At 34.7% G+C, this 10,940-nt stretch overlaps 1 pseudogene; it reads right to left on the bottom strand.

Moving 5' to 3' along the window:
* Positions 1–319: 319 nt before the first annotated feature.
* LOC115984055 lies at positions 320–2,103 on the bottom strand (annotated as a pseudogene).
* Positions 2,104–10,940: the final 8,837 nt, after the last annotated feature.

Genomic DNA, 10,940 nt, shown 5'->3' with positions numbered 1-10,940 from the left:
CTCCCTTGCTACATAGAATACTGTAAAAATATCTCACTAAGGAAGTGATTAATAATTCTCATGAGATTATATGCTCAAATAATAATGAAAATCACTCTTTAATGATTGTTAGTAAGAGTAGCATTCTTATAAGAAAGAAAAAGAAAAAAAGTAAGAGTAGCATTGATAACTTTCATAAAACTATATGAAATCTCTCTTTAATAGGGAACCAATCAGATTCTCTAACATTTTGGGACAAACAAGCCAATTGCTTCAAGACTTCAATCCTTTAATTTATTTGAACGCAAAACTGGGAACATAAAATGCTCCACCACACCCTTCAACGACGATTAATATAGTTGCAATTCGCTCTAACTTCACCTTCATTCCCAGTAAGAACTTGCACGTTTCCAAGGTTTGTCATAGACACTATAAACTGGTTCTGAAATAGAAATGGCTGAGATGCCATTGCTTCTACAAAGGGTAAGGTTCTTTGATCTGAATAGAGTTCTTGATCCGTTGTTAACAACCCTACTTTCCTCTGAAGATTTGTGTAGAAAACAGTGTCAAAAGTCCTTGGAGTTATGACATCAAGGTAAACCAAATCTGTTGAACGCTTACATCTTTTCTTCAACAAGTTCAAGTAGCTGGTATTGAGTGAGGGATCAGGATTTTTGGTTCCATTGAAGTTATAAAGCCTATTTAGAATTGTACCACAGGTACATCTACCAATGGTATGTGCGCCAGAGAGAGTGACTAAGTCGAGTATATTCAAACCTTTGGTTTGGAAGAACTCAATCAAAGCGGTAACGTTTTCATGGCCTTGAGGGACAACTTCTGCTTCTTTGGCTAAAGAAATTCTACCATCTTTACGTCCAAATGGGACTTCCCAGAATGGTCCTCCGGCGAAAACAGTGGCGTCTCTAGCCGCAGCAGTGAGAATGTCAGCGCAAGAGACAGTTCTGGGACATCTCTTCTCAAGTTCTGCCTTAATGTCATCAATCACTTGGAAACCTCTCAAAGTGCTGCTCACATAAGATGACCTCTCGCTCCCTTTGTAGTTCAGCAATATGGATGCATCACATCCCTGCAATTCCCACCATTTCTTTAATAAGAATTACTTGTACCACATAATGAACTTATTATAAAGATATATGACTAGTTTGATTAGAAGATTAGCTTTGCAGTAAATTAATATCATATATTTGCAAAATTATTATACCTTGCTAAGAAACTTAATTTGCTGTGTTCACAAAAATATGTAAATTAAGTTTAAGCCAAACAAGCATGATGTCATAGATTCATAGATGTGACACGCATTATAATATTATAAGTTAATGTATTAATAATATTGGAGATTGATTACCAAAAAAAAAATAATAATATTGGAGATTATTGTTTTGGATTGCATGTTAGGTTGATTTTCAACTTATAACCTCCAAAAGGAATGTCTAAGGAAAAGTTTTACCAATGAAAAATGAGTTCATTGATGTAATCTATAGAAATTTTATCTATAAACTATGTGGGTTTAAGTTTGCAACTTAATTAATTATATATTATTTCTAATCGGTAATATTTTCTCATACTCATTTTACATATTCTTTTATACAATATCTACAAGTGCATGTGCTAAATTATTGATATACACATTTTAAAATATATAATGATGATGTCTACATTTAAAACTTGAAAAGTAGATGAAAATAAATTATGTGAGAAAATTATTACAGTAGTTTTCTATAAAACCATACATTTTCTAGCTAGGTACAATGGTATTTTTCAATCAAATTTCTACAAATAAATAAGACTATAACAAAAGGCCAATCAATGAACATGCCATAACTCCATATATATATACACACTTACCCGAACAGCACAATCGTGGAAGTGTAAACGAATGAGACTAGCAGCCTAGGTGAAATCCCTCTGAATCCAAGCTCCCACTTTTTGCTGAATGATGCCCTCAGCATCTGGACATTTGTTAAGGTAGTAAGTCAAAGACAGATAATTTGCAGGATTTTGAGGAACGACCACCCTTTTAGCTGTCGCATTTACAGGTTGAATGGCCAAAAACTCCAAATGAAAAAGGAGGACAAAGATAGCCAAATAGCAACACTTCTTCATCATGTTTTCTTTGAGTTTCTATCACTAGCCCAAGACTTGTAAGAAAGATGTTCGAGTTTGTGCTTCACGTCTTTCTCTCATTTTATAGCTCTTCATTATATAATTGAGGCTTTTGAGTTTGTGTATAAAAACGTGAGAAGCACCACTCTCCACACAAAAGGTTGACATGCAAACATGTAGATTTTGGAAAATAATTCTCAAGTCAAAGAATAATACCATTTTTAATTTCTTTGTGTTTGAGGTATCTCTCACCTAATAGAGAATTTTGAGTTTTATTTTAGTGGTGAAGAACCCACAAGTGAGGATAGCAATTTTGCCCCGCCCCTCCCCCCGCTTCACCTCGTGCGGGTTTTCCTCGCCCCGCAAAGGTGACGGGGCAAGATTTTAGCCCTGCACCACGGGACGGGGCAGGGATGGGTTTAAAATTTTTAAACCCACCCCGCCCCACCCCCGTTGCTAAGGGTTATAATTGTAAATTTTTCATATCCTAAAACCCTATTATTTAAATAACATATGAATATTAGCTTATTTTATTCTACTAAATGTGGTTCTCTACCTTTATTTTGTTATGTGTTATACTATGAGGTTTTTTTTTTTTTTTTTTTTTTTTTTGGTGATTTGTCCTGTTAAACACTTGGATATATTATTCAAATTTTTTTTTTTTTTTTCTAAAAATTGATTTGATTTGATGAGATAAATTTAGTTGTAATTTCAAGTATATTTTTATTAATGAAATATGTTTCATTAAAAAAATTATACTAATTGTAGGGCAAATTAACAAAAGTAGAGTTTTACGGAGTGGGGCGGGGTTTCGCAAGGTCCCAAAGGGCGGGGATAGGGTGAGAAAGTTTTCCCCGTCATGCGGGACAGGGCGGGGATGAAGTAAAACAAAACCATGCAAGGCGGGGACGAAGATCCCATCCTTCGACCTCGCCTTGCCCATTGCCATCTCTACCCACAAGAGGCTGAGGCCCGCTATCTTGACCAACTGTCAAGTGATCAACAATATTAAATTAATATTTCCCATTAATTTTGTAATTGCAAACTTATCATCTACAACTCTTTATACACAAATTTTTAGTCTTTGTTCATTATTTATCATTGTTTGCCCCTAAAATGATGCCATGTGGTAACTTCGCAAAGAATAAAATAAGTGACACATAGCTTAATATTATAGGCGAAATAAATAATTTACAACTCTCTCTGTCTCTATATATATGTGTGTGTGTGTGTGCAATTTTGTTCAACTTAGAGCAACTGCATCAGCTCATGCAAACTTTTCGTCTATTTTGCACAAAAAACTAAATTTTCTATTTTACACACCAATTTTTATAAAACACCCGCATTAGTCTATCTATTCTACACATCTATTTAATAAAATATTCATTCTTTTACAATTTTTTTATTATTTCCTCACTCACTACCCTTTTCTCTCACATATACAACACTACCAAAAAATACTAAAATATTAAATGCACGAGCTACAGTAACCGTGCATATATGCATGGTTACTGTAGCACTTGTATATTTATGTACAATTTTACATCCATTGATGTAGGTGTTTTTTTGCTCAAAATGTGTAAAATGGATTACTTCTTCTCTTGGCAACCATATTTAGATCATAATCCATGTTAATTTAACTGCCCCACACCAATGACTAAAAGTTAAACAAAATAACATGACGAAGGGAAAAGAATTGAAATGAAAGTTTCAAACCCACACTAAGAGAAACTGGTATTCATAATTCTCAAGGAAATGAAGCCTTTGAAGAGCAAACAAAGCGCAAGTAAGGGAAAGAAATAAAATAAGGAAAAATTGTCCTTATGAAGTTAGGATTGTAGTAGAAAATAACCAAAACAAGGAGAGAGAGAGAGAGAGAGAGAGAGAGAGAGTATATCGCCAAATAAAAGTCCACTACTTGTGCAGCCAAGTTGCCAAAAGAAAATTCCAGTTCCTGTCAACATGTCATTAGTGAGACTTTTAACATGCACTCAAAGTTGCAAAACAACAAATAGAAGACCTCTTCACTACAAGAGGAACCCATACTTCCCTGGAATTAAAGCAACCATGTTTATAACATGCAACTCTTATCTTATACAACTGTCCAAAGAAGATAAATCACAACATTGATAAAGCTAAAAAAAATTAATAGATTAACTTTTAAAAGTTGTGATAAGTTATTTCTATAACCAAACGAAGCAGGAATAGTGTATTATTTATTCAATCCATATACCATGTGAAATTTGAAAAGTTAAAAGTACATTTTTGCTTAAATTCACAAGAATTTAAATTAGCATTACAACTTATCGGTAGCACATAAGGTTTAAATATTTCTACTCTAATGTCAAGCTATTTAAGTAAAATTGACCTTGTTTCAAGTTCATCATCTTCCCATGTTCTACACTTCACTTTTAAAAAATATATATAATGATATAGAAATTTGAAAACACTGTTGGCATAAGGCATTGCAAAATTTTCACCAAGCTAAAGCGCAAAAAGCATAAACATTTCTCTTGTTTATCTATAAGCATCAATCTCAAATCTTAACTGCCTTTGTTCTTGTCATGCTCCCATACATTGTTGATGTTGACGTCTGATACACAAAAACTAAATATACAAAAGCATATTTACAGTCTGTTAGGACATATGTGAAAATTGTTAGAGACATATGTTATGTAAATTGGCCAATCCTCTAACAAAACGCACTTTATTTGTAATTTGGTAGATTTAGGATTTGTTTAGTACTTCAAGAAACAAGTGTTCAAGTTTAATATTGAAGTCATGCAAGTTTGTTCAAGAAATAAGTGAAGAAGTGCTATTACTTAAAGCTCAACAAATATCTCAGTAGAAGCCTATCTATCGAGGTTTAATGTCAAAGCTTGACAAAAGCTATATCTGTCGAGAATTATGAAATTAGAATTTCCATATCTGATTTCATGCATATCCATGTGTATTTGTATAGGGTTTCTTTTCTCATAACCCTAGACATATATCAGGATTATTTTAAGGGCCGTCATAGGTGATGCAACTTGATGCAAAGTCATTGTGCATGCAAATTGTGACCAGAGTCAAATTGTGACCGGAGTCAGAATTTGCCTTAGTTCATCATATTCTCTCTAGAAGTTACTGCGTTTTTGCGCCAAGGGTTTTGTGACCAAGGAGCTTCCTAATCTTCATTGTTGGATGAACTGAAGAACTTTGCAACCAACATCTTTCTCAAGTTGGTATGTTAGTTATGTATTGGGATCCGTGCATCATTGGTTAGTTAAGTACTGGGATTCGTGCATTGAATGAAGAGATTGCTGCTACATCACAAGTCCAATTGGGTATTGAGGTAAGGATTCAACTGTAGGTTAGTATTAGATACTAGGATTCCTTTTATTTGTAACCGTTTGTTTTGATAATAATAGATTCTCGGGAGTGGTGACCTTAAATTCACTTGATGGGGTTTTGCCTCGATAGTTTTCCCCATTCGTAAACAAATCACCTGTGTCAAATTTATTTTCTGCTACATTTAACTTAGTTGGTGATTTGTTTGTGCTACCATGCTTATTGCATGTAATTGAATTTAATTAATTGACTTGGATAATTAATTGATTAATTTACTAAAGGGGTCAATACATTCTTAACCTATCACAGTCATCCAATCCAATATCATTGAATACCTACCACTCTTCCCCTTTCCTCAAGAAAATAAAAAATTAACTGGTAATGGCAATTCCTTTAATATCTTTAATCAAAACCTTGCATTTGGTTTCCGCCATATTGTTCATTTTGTAAAATTGCTTATTGCCTCCATAAACCATAGCTGAACTTTTCTCTGCCCCTACAGATTTTGCTGGGGAAGACCAAATTTCACTTGGCTGCTTATAGTAATTCAAATTAATATTAGCCTAATGCTCTAGTCCTCATAATAAGAATCAGCAACATTCTAGAGATACCATTACTATGGCCTCTTGATAAGGATTTCTGTTCACCAAAGATTAGTTTTCTAGTTCTCAATTTGTTCAACTTATCTACTACAAAAATAAAAAATTACATGGTAATGGTAATTCAAATTCATATTAGCCTAATGTTCTAGTCCTCATAATGAGAATCAGCAAGATTCTAGAGATACCATTAATATGGTTTTTATTCATTTTTGTGTAAAAAGGAGGAACCAAACTTGACCTCTTGTTTAAAAAGGGTTTTGAAAGTGGTATTGGTAGAGGTTTTTTTGAAAAGGTGTCCTATTGGAAGGCCTTTTGCTAAAAAGAAATTCAAAATAAAGTTGCTTTTTATTCCTTGAAAAGTCCAATTTTAGGAAAAAGTAGATGGTCATTGGAACCATTTTTTTTTTTTTTTTAATCTTTTGGAAAACACACTTTTAGAGGTCTGTTTACCCAAGCTTCTCATTATATGGTAATCTAGGGTTCATAGTGCTAACTAAAGAGTTAGCACCCTTGAACCCTTATTCCCTTGAGAATGAAAATAAGGAAAGATAAAAAGGACTTAGGTAAAAGGCATAAATTAAAAGCAAGCAAGAACATAATTTAAAAGACTTAAATGTAAAGGAATTTAAAAGCAAAGACATAATTTAAAGACTTGAATGTAAAACAATTTATAAGAGAAATATTTAAAGACTTGAATGTAAAGCAATTTATAAGACCATAATTTAAAGACTTGAATTTAAAGCAATTTATGAGAGCATACTGTAAAAGAGTTGTTTTTTTTTTAAAAAATTAGGTTTATTTAAGAAAAATCCATCTTTGGTAAATCTTTATTTTCCCACTAAGGTTGGCCATGTTCAAGGCTATTCCTCCACAGGCCTTATCGTTGGGAAGATGAATATTTATCAAAGATGTTGAGGTTTTTTCTCTGTTCAAATTTAAGAGATTTAAAGAGAGAAGACAACAAAGAAAAAATGGTAGAAAACATTTTTTAACAAGTATATAGTGCTTTAAAGGGTAAAGAGCGTAAACAAAACAAGTATGGAGAAATAAAACAAGATATAGAAACAATAAAGAAATAAAAGAACACAAATAAAAAAACATTATATATATATATATATATATATAAATAGTGTTTAGAACACAAAAAATGGAGGATGGTGTAGCTATGGAAGAAGCTACACCATCTCACCTTTACAAAAGGGCTTTAGAAGCTCACCTAAAGGTTCTTGGAGGTGTGAAAATGGAGGAAAAAGGGGCTGGAGTTTCTGTTTGGGAGGGGTTTTCTAAGGGATAAAGAAAGAGAAAGTAGATCTGGAAAAATTCCTAGAGAGAGAGAGAGAGAGAAGAATTTTTAGGATTTTTGTGCATTCTTGTTAGTGATTGTCCAAGAGGGAGTGGGGGTATATTTATAGGGATTGGGAGACGTTTTGGGAACATCTCACCCCAGCCTCCCATTGCAAATGGTGATTGGGGTGAGATGTCTCCGAAACATCTCATCAATTTTGCCTTCTTGCCCACTCAAATTCGGTTCTCGGCTTTTTCCTCTTTTTGATCCTGTTTTTGGGCTGCTTTTTGGAAGTCTTCAAGAGCTCTGATTTTTTCAAAATTGGTGTCCTTGGGAATTTCTGGATGTCTAGTTTCCATAGGCTCTAACCTCATATGATTTGGAGCTACGGTTTTCAAGACATCGTATATGAAAGGGAGGTGATGAAGTGTAGGAAATTTAATAACACTTAAAAAAAAAAAAAATCATTTCTCCCAATCCAAAGAAGATATCGTTGGTCACTTTTTATGGAAGGTAGCTAATTCATCATACTTTAATATGGTCTAGGCAGATTGCACTAGCTGTGGCTGGATCGATACATTTTATTGCACAAAAATGCCCCAAAAACTGTCGTTTCAAAGGGAATTTTATAATCTTTAAGATGGTTTAAAATTTACCTTGATTAGAAGGTTGGATCAAAGGTCTATAATTTGACCACTCCCTGTTAAGGTTTAGTTAGCGTTGGTCAAATTTTTCCTAAAATGGTAAGTTTGGGATTTTGAAATATTGGATGGTTTCTTTTCATGCATGATCAAGATAAACATAATTTTTTCATGTATTTCCCTATTTGTTTTTAGTTTGAAAACACAATTCTTGCTTTCAAGGGCTTGAACCAGTATTTCAACATGCTTACTAAGATCGAAAAAAATACTGTATCAACAGTATTGAGGCTGAGTATTGTGCCCTTACTGACACTACTACTGAGCTTAGGGATGGCAATTATAGCCCGACCCGTGGATACCCGGCCCGGCCCGACCCTAATGGGTCAGATTTTACTTGGTTAGATAAAGAATAGGGTCGGGTTTGGGTTTTGAAAAAAAAAACTCGAAGCGGGTTCGGGTTTTTGATAAAACCCGACCCAGACCCGGACCCGACCCGACCCAGTTACAAGATAATACAATTACAAAAAAAACCCTCCTATATATATGCTTATAAACCCTAATCTAATCCTCTCTCATTTCACAACAACTCACCAGCCGCCTCTCTCCTCTCCCACTCTCACTCACTCTCACTCTCAATCTCACCACTGGCCCAAGATGTCACCGCTCTCCCTCAAGCGACCTCGCCGACAAGCACATCAAGCGATCAAGCACCTCTCCTCACCTCGCCGGACCCTCATCTTTCTCACATCATTGTGAACTCAAGCTGCTGCACTGAAAATCGTTTTTTTTTTTCAAAGAATCAAATTTGTACTTTCTAGTTTAAGTGTTATTTTTGTTGAATAGGATTGGCTTATTTGATTTGATTTTGTAGGGTCTTCTTGTTAGGACCTACGGATTATATGTTAATTCTTGTTTTTACTTTAGATGTGGGAAAATTTTGTAATGAAAATCAGTTTTCCCTACTGTTTGGTTGTTGAGAAAATCAATATCAGGTAAACAATAATTTTTTTTTTTTGATTGGGCAATGGATCTGTTCAGATCTGGATTTTTTTTATTTTCTTGATTGGACAAAGGGTTTCGGATCTGTACAGATCTGGATTTTCTTGAGTTTCCCCTACTGTTTGGTTGTTGAGAAAATCAGTATCAGGCAAACAAAATTTTTTTTTTGATTGGGCAACGGAATAGGCCCTAAAGTGGCATGGCCCAACGGGGCCTGGCGGGGCGGGTCTGGGTCCCGGAAAAAAATCCGATTAATAATCATGCCGGGTCTGGGTCGCGGGTCCTGACCTGCGGGTCGGGCCCGGGTATAAAGAAACCCGGCCCGAATCCGACCCGTTGCCATTCCTAACCGAGCTTATCTAACTCTTAGCTAACATGGATGCTCCATAGCCCATTGGAACTCCTTTTCATTGTGATAATTGCAATGCTATTCACATTGCTTGTAATGATGTCTTCTATGAACACACCAAGCACATTGAAATCAACTGCCACATCACTCATCAGCATATCAAGAAAGGCAATCTCCAGTTGTACTCCAGTTCCTCCATTGACCTATTGCTAATATCTTAATGAAGACTCACCCACCTGGTCATTTTGAAGATCTTATATCCAAACTCCATTTGGCTTCCTCCTTGCCACCTTGAGTTGTTTGAGGGGAAATGTTAGTATATACATTAGTTTAGTCCACTAGCTTAGGCCTAATATACTGCACTTATAGTACACTCATTTCTTGTACTTCAACTATAACAGTGCTCTAAGAAGCACGAAGGGATAGGGGGAAATGGGGCAATTTTGGCTTGCCACCAACAGCTCCTTTAACATTTCTCAAGAATAATTAATCAAAAAACAATAACCCTAATAGCTAGGAATAGAAAAAAAATTGTTAGAAATTTACACAAATACGCTTTTGAAATCATAAAAAGGGAAATTTTTGGCTTGCCACCAACAGTCCCATTTACAACAAATTTCTCAAGAATAATTCATCAAAAAACAACCCAAACAGTTAGAGATACCAATTGTTAAAAATTTACACAAATATACTTTTTGAAATCATAGCATGTTAGGATGTTATTGTGAAGAAGACACATACCTCCATGAGTTTGATAATGAGTTCTCATGGAAATCTTGGTAAGGAAGCTTGATTTGTCCAACAATGGTGATTGCAAAAAGATAGATGCGCATGTCTAGTAGGAGGAAAAGCTACTCCCTACCATAAACACCCGGTGAAGAGAGTGATGGAAGATAGCAAATTAATGGGCCAATTGCTATTTATAGAGGGTGAAAGTAGGAGGTAATTTGCAAGCTAGCATTAGTGAGGGAAAGAATATAATAAGTTGACATGCGTTAAAACAATACTACAAACTAGCATCTTGAGTTTTAAAGGCTTGATTTCCATCTAAATATCGAGTCTTAGAGACTTGAGTTCCACTTGCTGATCTAAGATTTTTTTGCCACATAGATCTCAAGTCTTATAGACTTGAGTTTGTAAAAAGTAAATCCGAGTCCATAGGACTTGAGTTCTATAGTGGAACAAATCAAATCAGATTAGAACAAAGGAACACATTAGGAAGAAAGAAGAAGAAGAAGAAGAAGAAGAAGAAGAGGAGGAGGAGAGGAAGAAGAACAGAGGACCAGATTAGGCAGGAAAAAGAAGAATTAGATTTGGAAGGAAGAAGAAGAAAGAGATTTGTTCATGGAATGTGGAGAATGAGAATTCAAATTTTAAATACTCGATTTCCACGTGGATTTTTTTCAACATCAGATTTCCATCACATGTAATTCAAGTCTTAGAAACTCGAGTTTTAGAGTCTCGAGATGCTAGTTTGCTACATAGTTTTGCAAACATGACAACTAATTAAAATATTTCAAAAATAATGTTCAATGCAAAATATATATATATATATATATTGTGAAAGTGGGGGCTTCCTCTTGTGTTTAAAATATTGGTCCATCCTATTATAGGTCAAAAAACAAATATAA

Source organism: Quercus lobata, chromosome 4, assembly GCF_001633185.2.
Source record: "Quercus lobata isolate SW786 chromosome 4, ValleyOak3.0 Primary Assembly, whole genome shotgun sequence".
Classification (NCBI taxonomy): domain Eukaryota; kingdom Viridiplantae; phylum Streptophyta; class Magnoliopsida; order Fagales; family Fagaceae; genus Quercus; species Quercus lobata.
Note: the sequence above shows the minus strand (reverse complement) of the source record. Positions and strands in the feature narration are given on the sequence as shown.